The sequence below is a fragment of the Trachypithecus francoisi genome, unplaced genomic scaffold (assembly GCF_009764315.1).
Source record: "Trachypithecus francoisi isolate TF-2019V2 unplaced genomic scaffold, Tfra_2.0 Lachesis_group3, whole genome shotgun sequence".
In the NCBI taxonomy this organism is placed as follows: Eukaryota; Metazoa; Chordata; class Mammalia; order Primates; family Cercopithecidae; genus Trachypithecus; species Trachypithecus francoisi.
Window position 1 is genome coordinate 124,923,081 of NW_022681468.1, and position 17,766 is coordinate 124,940,846.

Sequence of the window (17,766 nt, forward strand, 5' to 3'; positions counted from 1 at the left end):
AAATTTCCTGTAGCCTTTAAGAGTAAGGGGTAATTTACTACTCTTAGCAAGTTGGTGGCTCTGCTACCAATTTTTTATAGCTCTTTGGCTCCCAGTCTAGGAGAGTGATATCTTGGACACTGCTAATAAATTAAAATAACAAGCCAGGTGCGGTGGCTCACGCCTGTAATCCCAGCACTTTGGGAGGCCGAGGTGGGTGGATCACAAGGTCAGGAGTTCAAGATTAGCCTGGCCAACATGGTGAAACCCCGTCTCTACTAAAAATACAAAAAAATTAGCCAGGCATGGTGGCGGGCGCCTGTAATCCCAGCTACTCAGAGGCTGAGGCAGAGAATTGCTTGAACCCGGGAGGTGGAGGTTGCAGTGAGCCGAGATCGTGCCACTGCACTCTAGCCTGGGCAACAGAGAGAGACTCTGTCTCAAAAAAAAAAAAAAAAAAAGAAAAAAGAAACTAAAATAACAGATAATGCAACCTCTAGTAGTTTCTCATTCAATCTGCAAGGAGCTACTATTCAAAGCTATATTCTACTTGTGTGTTTGTTTAGGGGTTGGGGGAGTGGGGCTGAATAAATGTGTCTTTGCTTCTAGGAAGTTTATTTTTTATTTATTTAATTTTTTTGGAGACGGAGTCTCTCTCTGTCGTCCAGGGTGGAGTGCAGTGGCACGATCTTGGCTCACTGCAACCTCCGCCTCCCCGGTTCAAGCAATTCTCCTGCCTCAGCCTCCTGAGTAGCTGGGACTACAGGTGCACGCCGCCACGCCTAGCTAATTTTTTGTATTTTTAGTAGAGAGGGGGTTTCACTGTGTTGCCCAGTGTGTTCTCAAACTCCTGAACTCAGGCAATCCACCCGCCTCGGCCTCCCAAAGTGCTAGGAGTACAGGTGTGAGCCACTGCGCCCGGTGCTTCCAGGAAGGTTATAATCCAGAATGAGGGGGACAAAACTCTAATGTAAAACAGAAGACATTATCACCGCAAGGCTTACCTCTAACAATCCAAAAGATCACAAAGATGCATAGGGTAATGAATATCCTAATCTGCCTAAGGAAATAAGGGGTTCTTTAAAGACAAGTAACAAGTCTCCAGAGATGGTTTTAAAATAAAATTACTGTTGAACATATTTTATAGTAGCTATCTTCAGCTCTGTCCTATCAGGCATCCGGAGCCAGATGGAAGCCCTGGTTTCCAAATAGGGCACAGAGCTGGATGCCCTGTCCAGGAAGAGCCACAGTGCACATTCTGTACACACTTGCAGTATCTTTTTATTTATTTTTAAAGGTTAAGTGAAGCAATGGGATTAGAGAAGGAACAAAGACATCTGTAACTGGTTGTGATCAATTAGTTGTAAACACCACTGCACTCAGACCAGCCCAGACTTGCAGTATCTTAGGTAATATGTCCTAATGATAGAAACATGTAAACTGAACTAGGTGTGGGAGCTCACACCTGTAGTCCCAACTACTTAGGGAGGCTGAAGCAGGAGGACTGCTTGAGTCCAGGAGTTGAAGATCAGCCTGGGAAACGCAGTAAGGCTCCATCTCTAAAATTTTTTAAACATTAGTCAGGTGTTGGCCAGGCACAGTGATTCACACCTGTAGTCTCAGCACTTTGAGAGGGCAAGGTGGGAGGATTGTTTGAGCCTAGGAATTTGAGATCAGCCTAGGTAACATGGCGAAACCCCCGTATCTACAAAAAATACAAAAAGTAGCCAGGTGTGGTGGTACGTGCCTGTAGTCCCAGCTACTTGGAAGGCTGAGGTGGGGAGAGTGGCTGAGCCTGGGAGGCCAAGGCTGCAGTGAACTGCACTCCAGCCCGGGTGACACAGTGAGACCCAGAATGATATCTATAACATAATACTAAATAAGCAAAATAAAATATATGAAAACAAAACAATAATATATATAATATACATTTATAAGAACATATGCCAGCTGGGCGTGGTGGCTCACGCCTGTAAGCCCAACACTTTGGGAGGCCGAGGCAGGCGGATCACCTAAGGTCAGGAGTTGGAGACCAGCCTGGCCAACATGGTGAAACCTCGTCTCTACTAAAAATACAAAAAACAAAAAACAGTGAGACCCTGTTTGAAAAAAAAAAAAAAATTAGCCAGGCATGGTGGTGTGTGCCTGTAGTCCCAGCTAAAAAAAATTACATAAAATAAAAATAAGGCTGGGCATGGTGGCTCATGACTGCAATTTGAGCACTTTTGGGAGGCCGAGGTGGGCGGATCACTTGAGGCCAGGAATTGGAGACCAGCCTGGGCAATATGGTGAAACCCCATCTCCACCAAAAATCCAAAATTTAGTCAGGTGTGTTGGCTTGCCTGTAATTCCAGCTACTTAGGATGCCGAGGCATGAGAATAGGCGGAGGTTGCAGTGAGCTGCGATCACACCACTGCACTCCAGCGTGGGTGACAGAGAGAGACCTGGTCTCCAAGTAAATAAATAAATAAATAAAAGAAAAATGTAAACTGGGCTCTCCGATTTCATGTTTTAAGTTTTTTTTAAATTTCTGAACAACAAAATTTAGTACACAGAGTTGGGGATGGTGGTGACAATATTGGTTAATGAGATAGTGAGACAGATAATACATAACACGTGAATAGAAACAAAACAGCGCTTCCTTCCCAAGAGGGGAGCAATCTATATAAAACTGTGTTTGGGTCTGGAGAATACCTGTGAGAAATCTCTAACCAGACCTGCTCCCTCAGCTGTAGCTGCCAGAGTGGCTTACAAACCTCTAGGTCACCTCATGTCTTTGCTGTGTCAAGAATGCTTTCTCAGCGGGGAGGGATAGCATTAGGAGATATACCTAATGTAAATGACGAGTTAATGGGTGCAGCACACCAACATGGCACATGTATACATATGTAACAAACCTGCACATTGTGCACATGTACCCTAGAACTTAAAGTATAATAATAATAATAATAATAAAGAATGCTTTCTCTTTGTATAGTCCTCCTGACAGCTCCTGTCACAGTGTTTGCCCTCTGATACCCATGATTAACTGGCTGGGGAACCCCCACACTGAACAGGAGTTGAGCAATGGGCTCACTGCTCCTATCTAATCCCTCATAATAGCAGGCATCTACTACAGTTACCTGGTTTCCTAGTTTAAAATAACCAAGATGAACAAGAGCTGTTGTGGTCTGCTCAGCTGACTTTTACCTAGAGTCACCTTTTCAGGAAAAGCTGAAAATGAACTAAGCTTTATAATTTAGCCAGAAGTGATCTCTTTCAGTTCACAATTATATGGCATCTGCTGACTGTATCATTAGTAGGGCTCTTATGACATGCTATTTTGTGGTATTATTTGCATATATGTATTTGAAGATATTTCGGTTATAAAACTTCCTGAAAATGAGCTCTCATATACAAAGCAAATATGAAGAAAACACCCCACAAATCTTAGGAAGCAAAGCTGCCTACTTGGGACTACATGACAAAAAATGCAACAAGGTATAATTCTTTTCATACCAGTCCATTTGAAAGTAAATAGGACCAGGCTTACATAAAGTTAAGATGTTCATGTGTATATATGTATATACATGTTTACAGATAGTTTGAGATGGGTCTGTAAATCAACTTATTCCCTCCTTACGAGTTTCCTTAAAACTATTACTAAAAAAATCTTCCCATCTCCATTGGTGTGCTTATAAATCCAGACTTCTTCTGGACTGCCAAATCGGTTCTCCCGGGCCAGTACCAAACAGTATTTTTATAATTTTATATTACTTTTAAATAAATGACAAAGGATCCTGCCCCCCACCCAGCAACACAAAACTTATACACTAAATAAAGATTCTATTTCACAATCACATTAGCTATTCTAGTCTTAGGTGAAGATGTACACTCTGCAAGGTTTTTCTCAAAGTTCTACAGACTCCTTTCTGAATATTCTGTGCAAAGGGATGGTCTGGTCTCTCCCTCTAGCTACCTCTAACTCCTCAGCTTCTTACTTTCAGGAGGTTGAGATGCTAAAGATACAGTTATTGGATCTAAAGAGAGGACCTCTTTCCCTTTAACACATTTCTGATTCACTGGCTGCCCTGCTAAAGTATAGGTACTGTTTTGTCTACAGATTTTCCATACCTTCTTCTAATGTTAATCTAACTTTTTATTTTTATTTTTATTTTTTTTGAGACGGAGTCTTGCTCTGTCGCCCGGGCTGGAGTGCAGTGGCCAGATCTCAGCTCCCTGCAAGCTCCGCCTCCCAGGTTTATGCCATTCTCCTGCCTCAGCCTCGCGTGTAGCTGGGACTACAGGCGTCCGCCACCTCGCCCAGCTAGTTTTTTTTTTTGTATTTTTTTAGTAGAGACGGGGTTTCACAGTGTTAGCCAGGATGGTCTCGATCTCCTGACCTCGTGATCCGCCCGTCTCGGCCTCCCAAAGTGCTGGGATTACAGGCTTGAGCCACCGCGCCCGGCCCTAACTTTTATCCTCTCTTAAGCCCCAAGACTTCCACATACAAATTTTATGTTGTCTGTCATGACTGAATTTATTTGATTTAGAAATTAATGACTTACTTTACCTATTTTCTTTTTTTTACACTTTTTTTTTTTTTTTTTGGAGTTGGAACGTCACTCTGTTGCCCAGGCTGCAGTGCAGCAGTGAGGTCTTGGCTCACTGCAACCTCCACCTCCTGTCTCAGCCTCCCGAGTAGCTGGGACTACAGGTGCATGCTGCGGCGCCTGGCTAATTTTCTTTTTTTTTTTTTCCCCTTTTGTATTTTAGTAGAGATGGGGTTTCACTGTGTTGCCCAGGCTGGTCCTGAACTACTGAGCTCAGGCAAACTGCCCACTTTGGGCCTCCCAAAGTGCTAGGATTACAGGCGTGGGCTACACTTTTTTTTTTTTTTTTTTTTGAGATGGGTTCTCACCATGTTGCCTAGGCTGGACTTGAACTTTTGGAATCAAGTGAGCCTCCTGCCTCAGTTTACCAAGTAGTTGGTACATGCCACAATATACCTGGCTCTTTACCTAATTTCTTATGTGATGTGTCAAAGTGTGTCCCTATGCCTGCTATATTATTCTATTCCTAGATAAATGTTCTGATTTTTAAAATATTAAAATATTTAAAAAATATTAAAAATTATACTTTGAAATTATAACTGTAGTTGCCTCAAGGTAGAGGAACTAGGTGGGCTAGGAACAGGGAAAGAAGACTTACTTTTTACTGCCTATCCTTTTCATCTCTTTTGAATGTTGTGCCACTTCATGTATTCATGTACAAAATAAAAAGCAACCCCTCTCCCATAAAAATGATGCTTTATTAGAAGATGTAACATCTATCTATACATTTGTCTTTTCTCTATCTAAATACTTAGCAGGTACTCAGTAAGTACTGAACAGAATAAATAACCCTAATACTGGTTTAACCCAGGCAGGGTTTGGAGAGGCACCAGATCTCATCTCTGGCTGATGAGCTGACAGAAGAATAGGAACTCCTCAGCTGCTTACTTACCTTTCCTTCCAAAGATAAGAATCTCAGTTACTTTCTGATTCTCAACCCAGTGTGGTTCCCCAAATTTCCAGCAGTATGGGTGTGTGCATGTGTGTGTGAGAGAGTGAGTGTGAGTTTGTGTGAGACAAGAGTTCTGATTTAAATCAGATATATGATTTGTGTGTGTTGGGGGGTGGAGAAGAAGCGTTAGTAAGCCTAACTGACAACATCCTACACAGTGATAATGAGTTTATGGCATTAAAATACAATGTAAAGATTCTGAACTTTTTAAAAACCACCAGTATGACTAAATTGAGTCCTATCTTTCTGAAGCTTCATTTAATTTACAACAATTCTATTTTTTTTTCCTCAAAATTCATCTAGGGGATAACAGTCACTATAAAGACCAAACTCACTATAGATATTTGACTTCATTGGGCTTACATTTAAAAGTAATTGTCAGAATTTGCCAATGAAAGCTGTAGTCATTTCAAATTCTTTCTCTTATTTATGTCTTGCTGCCAGACAAAATTTGCTGTATACTTTGCAGTAAGTATCCATCTTCCTCCTCCACCTATGAAATGAACAATTAGAAGCATCCTAGACCTTAACTGTTACTACACACTGAATCTGGCCACTCAAGTAAGATTCAGACTCCAACATAATCCCACTAAAATTGTGGAAGAGGTTTCTCAAGTCCTAATGATACAAAAAGGATGCTTAGTCCCAGATACAATGGGTTAGATATTTGGTTGCTTTCCCTAATTTTTTTTTTTTTTTTTGGTATGTGGTGGTGGTCAGACAGTATTTCCAATAATGCATACAACTTATTGTGCTTTAGCATCTTCTATATATTATCTCCTATTTAATTCTCTTAGCAACCTCTAAAGTATAATTATGACCATTTTACAGACGAGGAACTGGAAACTCAGAGCAATCTGTTCCAATGTTATATAGCTAAATAAGATGCAAAAGCTAGAATCTAAATCCCAAACAATATGACTCTAAACTAAAGCCTGTATGGTTTGTTTTGTTTGAGGTTAAGTCTCACTCTGTTGCTCAGGCTGGAGTGCAGTGATCATAGCTCACTGCAACCTCAAACTTCTGGCCTCAAGCAGTCCTCCCACCTCAGCCTCCCAAATAGCTGGGACTACAGGTATATGACACCATGCCTGGCTAATTTTTATGTTTTAGTTTTCAGTAGGGACAAGGTTTTGCTATGTTGCCCAGTCTGGTCTTAAACTTATGGGCTCAAGCGATCCTCCTGTCTGGCCTCCCAAAGTGTTGAGATTACAGGTGTAAGCCATACTGCATGGCCTTACACATATTTTTAACTATGCTGCCTCACAAGATAAGATTACACTTTCTTGGTTCTCAGGAGCTCGTATTTTCAGTGTAAAACACTAAATGGTCTATGCACTGCACTTGAGAATAAAATTGTGGACTAAAGCAAAAGACATCAACACCTGTAGGTTTATTTTGGGCTGAGAAGCAGATTATTGATTTTACTTTTGACCTGTCTCTACCAGAAAAGAAACAGATGCAGCAATAAAGCTACATACTAGTGGTAAAGTGAAAGACACATAGAACAGGCGGAAGAAGCAAAGAGAAAATGTCCAAGTAGGCAAAATGCAACAAGAGGATAAAAAGAGAAAAGGGAGTTGGGACAAACACTGAAAAGTCCAAAGCTGCAAGGTTATTATGAAACACATAATGTGTCTCCTTTGTATGTGATGTACTTTATTGATGATGTAAAAAATAAAGCTCAGCTCTTGAAGAAGTATTTAAGGAAAATTTAAGAAGTATCTTTTTTTAAACCATAAAAAAGATATAGTGACTAAATCCATTATGATACATCCTTAACATGGAATACGACGTAGTTATTTAAAATATTACAGGAGGTCGTTTAATTATATGGGAATATGTTACAGGAATATATTTCTCTAAACAAAGAAGATTATGAAATATATAAAGGAGAGTCTCAATTTGTTAAAAATATAAAAATATAAAATATAAGCAACAAAAATATATGTATAATATAAAAATTCAAACAGTGATTATCTCTGGGTAATTTATTCTTTTCCTCTTGGTGAATTTTGACTTTGCTTTGTCTCCTAAATTTTCAACAATAAAAATTATTACTTTTTTCTTTTGAACCATCACAATATCTGAAACTTTTTCATCACCTGAAATAGAAACTCTGTAGCCATTAAGCAGTAATTTTCCATTCCCTATGCTCCCCACCATCCTTAATATTCACCCTTAATATTCTTCGTCTATATAAATGTATCCATTCTAGGTACCTAAGTGGAAAAATACATCATTTGTCCTTTCGTGACTGGCTTATTTCATTTAACATGTATTTTCAAGGTTCATCCACATTGTGGCATATATCAGAACTTCACTCTTTTTGTTTTTAGAGACAGGGTCTCACTTTGTCCTCCAGGCTGGATGGCAGTGGTGTGATCATAGCTCAAGCAATCCACCTGCCTCAGCCTCCTGAGTAGCTGGGAGTACTGAGTAAGCCTAACTGACAACATCCTATACAGTGATAATGAGTTTATCACTGCATGTGTCACCATACCTCATTTTTTTTTTTTTTTGACACAGTCTCCCTCTGTCATCCAGGCTGGAGCGCCATGGCACGCTCTCGACTCACTGCAACCTCCGTCTCCCAGGTTCAAGCGATTCTCCTGCCTCAGCCTCCCGAGTAGCTGGGACTACAGGCGTGTGTCAGCACGCCCAGCTAATTTTTTGTATTTTTAGTAGAGATGAGGTTTCATCATGTTGGCCAGGCTGGTCTTGAATTCCAGACCTCAAGTGATCCACCTGTCTCGGCCTCCCAAAGTGCTAGGATTACAGGCATGAGCCACTGTGCCCAGTTTTTTTTTTTTTTTTGAGATAGAGTCTCGTTTCCATTGCGCAGACGTTTCCATTGTGCAGTGGCGCGATCTTGGCTCACTGCAACCTCCACCCCTCTGAGGTTCAAGCGATTCTTCTTCCTCAGCCTCCCATGTAGCTGGGGTTACAGGCATGCACCACCACGCCTGGCTAATTTTTTTTGTATTTTTAGTAAAGATGGGGTCTCGCCATGTCTGCCAGGCTGCTCTCAAACTCCTGACCTCAGCTGATCCATCCGCGTCAGCCTCCTGAAGTGCTATGATTACAGGCATAAGCCACCATGCCTGGCCCATTTTTTCTATGTTTTTCTAGAGATGCAGTCTCGCTATGTTGCCCAGGCTGGTCTTGAATTCCTGGGCTCAAGTGATCCTCCCATCTCAGCCACCCAAAGTGCTGGGATTAGAGGCATGAATCACTGTGCCAGCTTTCATTACTTTTTTATTGCTGAATAATATTCAATTGTATGACTATACCACATTTTGTTTATCCATTCATCTGTTGATGGACACGGGTTATTTCCACCTCCTGAATATTGTGAATAATATTGCCATATATTCACATACAAGTTTTTGTGTGAACATCTGTTTTCCATTTTTTTAAGTATATACCTAGGAGTAAAATTGATGGATCATATGTTAATTCTGTTTAGCTTTTTTGAGGATCCACCAAACTGTTTTCCACAATGGCTTGTACCCATTTTATGTTCCAACCAACAATTCACAAGGGTTCTAATTTCTCCAAATCCTCTTGAACACTTTTTATTTTCCATATTTTTGATAACAGCCATCCTAGTAGGTGTGAAGTGGTAACTCATCATGATTTTTGTGTTCATTTCCCTTATAATTAATGATTCTGAGCATCTTTTCATGACCTATTGGTCATTTAGATATCTTCTTTGGCAAAATGTCTATTCGAGTCTTATGCCCGTTTTTGAATTCAGTTTTTTGGGTTTTTATTATCGATCTGTAGGAGTTCTTTATTCTAGATATTAATCACTTATCAGATATATGATTTGCAAATATTTTATCTCATTCTGTCTTTATTCTCTTGGTAGTATCTTTTGATAAACAAAAGTTATTAATTTTGATGAAATACAATTTATCTAATTTTTCTTTGTTGCCCTATGCTTTTGGTGTCATAGGTAAAAAATCAGGCATTACTTTTTAAATCATAAAATAATTTCAAAAATTAAAAAAAAAATCAGAGGAAAAAACAGTTGCTAGTTGTGGGGCAGAAGATGTAGGAGGCTGAGCGCAATGGCTCACGCCTGTAATCCCAGCACTTTGGGAGGCTGTGACAGGCAGATCACTTGAGCCCAGGAGTTCAGCACCAGCCTAAGTAACATGGTGAGACCCCATCTCTACAAAAAATAGAAAAGTTAGCTGAGCATGGTGGCACACGCCTGTAGTCTCAGCTACTTAGAGGGCTGAGGTAGGAGGATATGTTGAGCTCAGGAGATGGAGGTTGCCATGAGCCAAGACTGCACCACTGCACTCCAGCCTGGGTAACAGAGCAAGACCCTGACAAAAAAAAAAAAAAAAAAAAAAAAAAAAGAAGGAACGAAGGAAGGAAAGAAGGAAAGAAAGATAAAATTTAGGAGAAGATATAGCTCATTATCTCTGAAATTATGCTTTGAATTCAAAGCACAGTAAGGGTAGCTAACAAAGTGTTCTAAGCATTCGTATTCCTCCTCTTATTATAATGTGACTTAGTTTCTGGAAACCCATAAGCAGAGCTGCATCTTGCCTGCATCAAGGAATGTTGCAGGAAATTGGTAGGACTGAGAGCTGAGGGAGAGTTGCAAGAGGATGTCCGTGAGGAAGGCTGGTATGGAACTCTACATGCTACTACCTCTGCAGAAGCCTCAGCTGGAAGAATGTAGAAATTGTTTCCTTCCACAGCTGATCTCTGGTATGTTACTGTCTAATAATTAACTTTGACATGTGATTAGAGATTATGTGCATTTATGAGCACTATTTCCTCCAGGATGAAAGTTCAAACCAGAGATGTAGGGAAAGGGTAAATATATTCAGAAACTTCCAAGAGTGAGTTGCCTCCAGAAATGAAGAAACTAGAAAAAATTAGAACCATCTGTGGTTACGTACTAGCTAAGATTTTCTTCTTAGACTGGTGAACAGTTGTTATCTGAAAACCACTTAAAAAAATTTAGATTTACAGAAAATGAAAACCATTCTTAATAATAATTATTTTTTGAGACAGGGTCTTGTTCTGTCACCCAGCCTAGAGTGCAGTGGCACAATCAGAGCTCACTGCAGCCTCGATCTCCTGGACTCTAGAGATCCTCCTGCTTCAGCCTCCTACGTAGGTGGGACTGTGGGACTGTGCCACTTGCCTGGCTAATTTTTTTGAGTTTTGGTAGAGAAGAGGTCTCATAATGTTGCACAGGCTGGTCTTGACCTCCTGGGCTCAAGTAATCCTCCCACCTTGGCCTCCCAAGGTGCTAGGATGACAAATGTGAGTCACTATGTCTGGCCAAACTGTTTTTTTCTTTTTTTTTTGAGATGGAGTCTTGCTCTGTCACCCAGGCTGGAGTGCAGTGGCGCGATCTGGGCTCACTGCTAGCTCCGCCTCCCGGGTTCATGCCATTCTCCTGCCTCAGCCTCCCGAGTAGCTGGGACTACAGGTGCCCGCCACCTCGCCTGGCTAGTTTTTTGTATTTTTTTTAGTAGAGACGGGGTTTCACTGTGTTAGCCAGGAGGGTCTCTATCTCCTGACCTCGTGATCCGCCCGTCTCGGCCCTCCAAAGTGCTGGGATTACAGGCTTGAGCCACCGCGCCCAGCCCTATTTTTTTTTTTTAACTATCATACTGGCTGGGCGTGATGGCTCACGCCTGTAATCCCAGCCCTTTGGGAGACTGAGGCAGGAAGATCACTTGAGGCCAGGAGTTCGAAACCAGTCTGGTCAACATAGTGAGACCCAGTCTCTACAAAAGAAAAAAAAAGTTAGCCAGACATGGTGGTACACGCCTGTGGTTCCAGCTACTTGAGAAGTTGAAGTGAGAGGGTTGCTTGAGCCCAGGAGTTGGAGGCTGCAGTGAACCATGACTGCACACTGCACTCCAACCTGGGTGACAGAATGAGACTCTGTTTCAAAAAAATAAAAACAAAAACCAAAAACCTGTATTTTAGCTCCAAATTTGTTGCTGCAATGCAAATTATTAGACAGAATGCTTTTGCCATGCTATAAATACTTATGCCCTACCAAATCTCATGTAGGCAGAACCTCCAATCACATTAACAGCAACATCTCCAGGTTTTTATCCTACTTATCCTGGCAAACTATTCATCCTCAATTCATGGATCTGACTATAAGGAAGGGTCAAATCATGTACGAGTCTTCCAAAACCAGAAACCTAAAGGCAGAAATGTGGTTACTGTTCCTTTAGAGAGGATACTTCCAAAGAGAATCTATACATTATCCAGGAGTTCTTTTATTAATAGTCTAAGTATAAATCTCTCAGGTGATCCAATAAGCAATTTGGGATAGTTTGTAAAAATGTTCAAAGCCTCTGGAGACCCTTAAAAAAATACTGACACCTAGCTGCCATCCACAGTTATTCTGATCCAATCTAATCGGGTGAGGTGTGGGGATTGGGATTTTAAAAAGTCCTACTCCTACACTCTAATGTGCAGCAAAATATGGAAACTCCTGCTAAAGAAAATGGTGTCTTCAAATTTGTCCACCTTCAAGTCTGGGATGGAGGGAAAACAAAAACCCTAAACCCTTAATTCTGAGATCTTCTGGGATTCAAGGACCCAAAGAAAGCACAAGTGCAGGCCGGGTGTAGTGGCTCACGCCTGTAATCCCAGCACTTTGGGAGGCCGAGGCGGGTGGATCACCTGAGGTCAGGAGTTCGAGACCAGCCTCAACATGGAGAAACCCCGTCTCTACTAAAAATATAAAACTAGCCAGGCGCGGTGGTGCATGCCTGTAATCCCAGCTACTCGGGAGGCTGAGGCAAGAGAATTGCTTGAACCAGCTAGGGCAACAGAGTGAGACCAGCCAGGGCAGCACAGTGAGATTCCAGCTCTTCAAAAAGTAAAATAAATAAATAGATTAAAAAAAGAGAGAGAAGGCCGGGCGCGGTGGCTCATGAGGTCAGGAGATCAACACCATCCTGGCCAACATGGTGAAACCCCGTTTCTATTAAAAAAAAAAATACAGCCGGGCGCGGTGGCTCAAGCCTGTAATCCCAGCACTTTGGGAGGCCGAGACGGGCGGATCACGAGGTCAGGAGATCGAAACCATCCTGGCTAACATGGTGAAACCCCGTCTCTACTAAAAAATACAAAAAACTAGCCGGGCGAGGTGGCGGGCGCCTGTAGTCCCAGCTACTCGGGAGGCTGAGGCAGGAGAATGGCGTAAACCCGGGAGGCGGAGCTTGCAGTGAGCAGAGATCCGGCCACTGCACTCCAGCCCGGGTGACAGAGCGAGACTCCATCTCAAAAAAAAAAAAAAAAAAAAAAAAAAAAATTTGCTGGGTGTGGTGGTGGGCACCTGTAGTTGCAACTACTCAGGAGGCTGAGACAAAAGAATCGCTTGAACCCAGGAGGCAGAGGTTACAGTGAGTGAAGATCGCGCCACTGCACTCCAGCCTGGGCGACAGAGCAAGACTCAAAAAAAAAAAAAAAAAAAAAAAAAGAGGAACTCAACCCAGTAACAGTTGGGGTCAGAGGGTGGATGATCTACTCAGATTGACTTTGGGAAGCAATGTCTGTCATTATAATGCACATTTCTAGAAAATCTCTCTCCAACTTGTGACAATAATTATTCTGAAATTTGCATTTGCCCCTTTTATGAGTTGAACTGTGTCCTGTCCCACCCTTCCCCTGCCAAAAAAAGGTATATTGAAGTTCTAACCCCTAGTACCTCAGCAATGACCTTATTTGGAAATAGGGTCTTTTTTTTTTGAAATGGAGTCTCGCTCTGCTGCCCAGGCTGGAGTGCAGTGGCCGGGTCTCAGCTCACTGCAAGCTCCGCCTCCTGGGTTTACACCATTCTCCTGCCTCAGCCTCCCCAGTAGCTGGGACTACAGGCGCCCGCCACGTTGCCCGGCTAGTTTTTTGTATTTTTTAGTAGAGACGGGGTTTCACCGTGTTAGTCAGGATGGTCTTGATCTCCTGACCTCGTGATCCGCCCGTCTCGGCCTCCCAAAGTGCTGGGATTACAGGCTTGTGCCACCGCGCCCGGCCTTGGAAATAGGGTCTTTACAGAGGCAATCAAGATATCAAGATAAGGTCATCAGGGTCTGCCCTAATCCAGTGACTGGTGTCCTTATAAAATGGAGCAATTTGGACACAGATATGCACAGAGGGAAGACAGCCATGTGACTGGAATGATGCAGCTACAAGGCCAAGGAACACCACAGATTGCCAGCAAAGAGCAGAAGAAAAGAAGGATTCTTCCCTAGAGCTTCAGGAGACAGATGGTCCTGCCAACACCTTGATCTCAGACGCCTAGCCTCAGGAACTGTGAAATAATAACTTTCTGTTGTTTTAAGGTACTCAGTTTGTGGTACATTGTTACAGCTGCCTAGGAAACTAATACAGCCCCAAAGGCAAATGTGGTGGTGATTAAATCAGTCAGATTTTACCTTAACTAGCCTTACTGAATTGCTGCTAGACTGCAGTCTAAGTGGTTTGCAGATAGGGTTGGTGGAGAACAGTGGTGATGGCAGCAAACCATAATTTCTTGGGGAGTATTTTTTACAATAAGCATGTCCAAGCTCCATCTTGTTTATTTTATTTTTTAAATAAAGACAGGTCTCACTATGTTGGCCAGGCTGGTTTCAAACTCCTGGGCTCAAATGATCCTTCCGCCTTGGCCTCCTAAAGTGCTGAGATTACAGGTGTGAGCCACTGCACCTGGTTCCAAGCTCCATCTTGAACCTGCTGATTCAGAATAGGAGCAGGAGACAGCTAATATTTTATTTTATGTTTTTTATTTTATTTTATTTTGAGACAGGGCCTCACTGTCGCCTAGGCTGGAATGCAGTGGTGCAATCACAGTTCACTGCAGCCTCAGCCTTCCTGGACTCAGGTGATCCTCCCACCTCGGTCTTCCTAGTAGCTGAGATAACAGGCGCTTGCAACCAAGCCTGGCTAATTTTCTACTTTTTGTAGAGATAGAGTTTCGCCATGTTGCCCAGGCTGGTCTTGAACTCCCGGGCTCAAGCAATCTGTCCACTTCAGCCTCCCAAAGTGCTGGGATTACAGGTGTGAGCCACGGTGCCCGGCCAGTTAACATACATTTTAAACAAGATCCCCAAATGATATCAGTGACTTGCTCTGATCCCCCCTCCCCTCAATTCTCCCTCAGTAACTGCTGGGTTTACTAGCTTAAGTAAAAGGATAAAACTTTGGGTCTTCTCTAAATTCATCTGTAGATCCTAATCAAAATTTCAGCACTTTTTTTTTCTATAAAAATTCACAAAGATGATCCTAAAATTTACATGGAAATGCAAAAGGCCAAGTAAAGCCAAGGCAATCTTGAAGAAGTACAACAAAACTGAAAGACTTATACTACTAGGTAACAAGATTTACAAAGCTGTAGTTATCAAGATAATGTAGTATTGACACAAGAACAGGTAAATGTATAAATGGAACAGAAAAGAACCCATAAATAAACCCACACATGTTAACTGGTTTATGACAAATGTGACACTGCTGTGCAATGGGGGAAAGGATGGTCTTTTTAGTAAGGTGCTGGGTCAATTAGATATCCATATAAAAAAATAAGAATCTTGACTCCCAACTTACACCCTAAACAAAATAAATTCCAGATAGATTGTGGATGTAAATATGTGTGTGTATATATATATATATATATATATATACAAGGTTCTCAGAAAAAACATAGAAGAATGTATTATCTTGGGATGGGCAAAACTTTGTTAAACAGGGCACAGAAAGCACTAACAATAAAAGGAAAAAACAAGAATTTTAAAAAGATAAAATAGACTACATAAAAATGAAGACAAAGACACCATTAACAGAAAAGTCAAGACACAGAATATATTTATATCACATAAATCTCACGAAGGACTCATAACCAGAATATTCCTATAAATCAATAAGAAAAAGACACACAACCCAATCCAAAAATGGGCAAAAGACTTGAACAGACACTTTGTAAAAGAGATTTCCAAATGGCCAATGAACACATGAAAAGATGCTCAATTTCATTACTCACCAGGGAAATGCAAATTAATACCACAATGAGATACCACTACACACCACCAGAATGGCTAAAATGAAAAAGACAAATAAGGTCAAGTGTTGGCTAGAACGCAGAGCAATCAGGATTCTAATACATTGGAAGTAGGAATGTAAATTGGTTTAGACATTTCCGGAAACTTGTGATATCTATTCAAGTTGATCATACACATACCTTGTGATTCAATAATTCCATTTCTAAGTATAGATAGATAGGAATATGATGTATATATGTATATATAGTCCCAAAAAGACATGTACAAGAATTTTCACAGCAGCACTTTTTATAACAGCCTCAAACTGCAAATAACCCAAATGCCCATCAACAACTGAATAACTAGCAGTATACTCACATAATGGAATACTATAATAAAAATAAACAAAGTTCAACAACATGCAACAATATGGATGAATCTCACTGGCATAATGTTGAACAGCTCAACATAAAAAAGCTCATACTGTAATGATTCTATTTACATGAAGTTCAAAATGGGTAATACTAATCTATGATATTAATGGTGAGATTGGTTACCTGGGGTGGGGAGAAGGGCTAGCTATTAGAAGGGAGGCATGAAAGAGGTTTTGGGGTTCTGGCAATACTGTGTTTCCTCATCTAGGTGCTGGTACCACATGGTGTGTTCACTTTGAAAATGCAAACTTGCACACTTAGGATTTGGGTACATGTTTATATTACTTTCAGTAAGACCTATTAATATAAAACAAAAACAAAACCTTTGGGTTTGTGACTCCTGTAGACAAGTGACTGGGAAGATAACAAAGGATAACAGATTAGGCTACGCCAGGATTAGCCAAGATGCAGGTCAGTTCTATACTTTAGGCAGCTTGCCCAATCTCTAGGGCAGCAGACTAGTCTAGTATCTAAGGCAACAGCACATGGCAGAAAAGGGGAGGGTTCCGCCTTCTTCATCTACTCTTTCTCCATACTTCACTCCAGGAGATTTTCTGCATAATTCTAAGGAATACACTGAAAGCTAAAAAGCAAAAGGGAGCTTCATAAATGAGAAGATGCACGGTATTTCAAGTATATTGAATGATCTAGAAAATTTTCAAAAGGTGGGGATAATCAGAGTCAAATAAGGAGAATGCAGGTTGTTCACCAAATTAGTTCAGGGTTAAAAGTTTCATTTGAATATGTGTTCAATGGGGGTAGAAAATTATTTGACAGCAGTCTTTTGGGCTGCTTTTAGATACCCTAAGGAGAAAACAGAGTACAATCTGGGGGAGGGGTGACTGCTCAATTTCTCACCATAGCCTTTTTGTCATATAGCTTGTTGCTATGGAGAAGGCCGTGAAGGCAGCAACTAAAGGAAATAAAGGATCTGGCAGGAGTAAGCACAGGGATAGTAGATTAAACAAAAATTTCTTGAGCAATTAGCGAGTAGCAGGGCCTATAAATGACATACTTTTCTTGTTTTTCCTAACCCTTACCCCTCTGAAAGTACACGGGCTTGGTTTACCACTATAATTTAACAGAAACACAGAGAAGCCTGAATGGGCCTAACAAAGCATAAGCCTGGCAGACAAAACACAAGGCCATTTAGCAATGCGGCCTAATGCCAGGAGGAATCAGCTACCTACCCACCCTATCCTGGGGAAATTATCTCCAGCTGCCTAAATTATAAAGTTGGTGCCCTGTGATTTCTTTGTTCTGTAAAGCCTGAGGGAGATGGAATAATGAGGTATCAGAAGAGGTAGAGAACGGCCCCTTGTTTCATAGAGTAGTCAGAGAGAGAGAGAGAGAGAGTTAAAGAGAGAAATCGAGTTAGTTCTCACCGGTATCATTAAGAGGCAGCAGCAGCCTCAGTAGCAATAGCTTGGGAGCAAAGCTCTGCTTGAACTAGTCTGAAACTACTGCCATGGGAGAAAAGGCTAGTTGCCAACTTTGTTAATAGCTTCTGCCTATCATTGTTACAGCAGCTTTATCAAATAGGGCAGGGCCAGGACCTGTTTTTAGCAGTGTAAGCACTAAGACCAGAGGGCTCAACATCTTCCAGCAGATCTCATCACAACCAATGACTAACAGACAATTCCCTCTTCTGTTCCACATAAATGATTACAGAATTGTAAATATCAGAGCTAGAAGGACCATAGAGATCATGTAGTCCAACCTCCTCATTTTACAAATAAGAAAATTAAGGCCCAGACTAGTCAAACGACCTTATTAA

At 41.4% G+C, this 17,766-nt stretch overlaps 1 protein-coding gene across 3 annotated transcripts in view; it reads right to left on the reverse strand.

Annotated features, from left to right (window-relative positions):
* The window catches only part of ZNF609 (zinc finger protein 609), a 234,487-nt gene that overhangs the window by 35,046 nt on the left and 181,675 nt on the right, over positions 1–17,766 (reverse strand). The gene's annotated exons all lie outside the window — the stretch shown is intronic.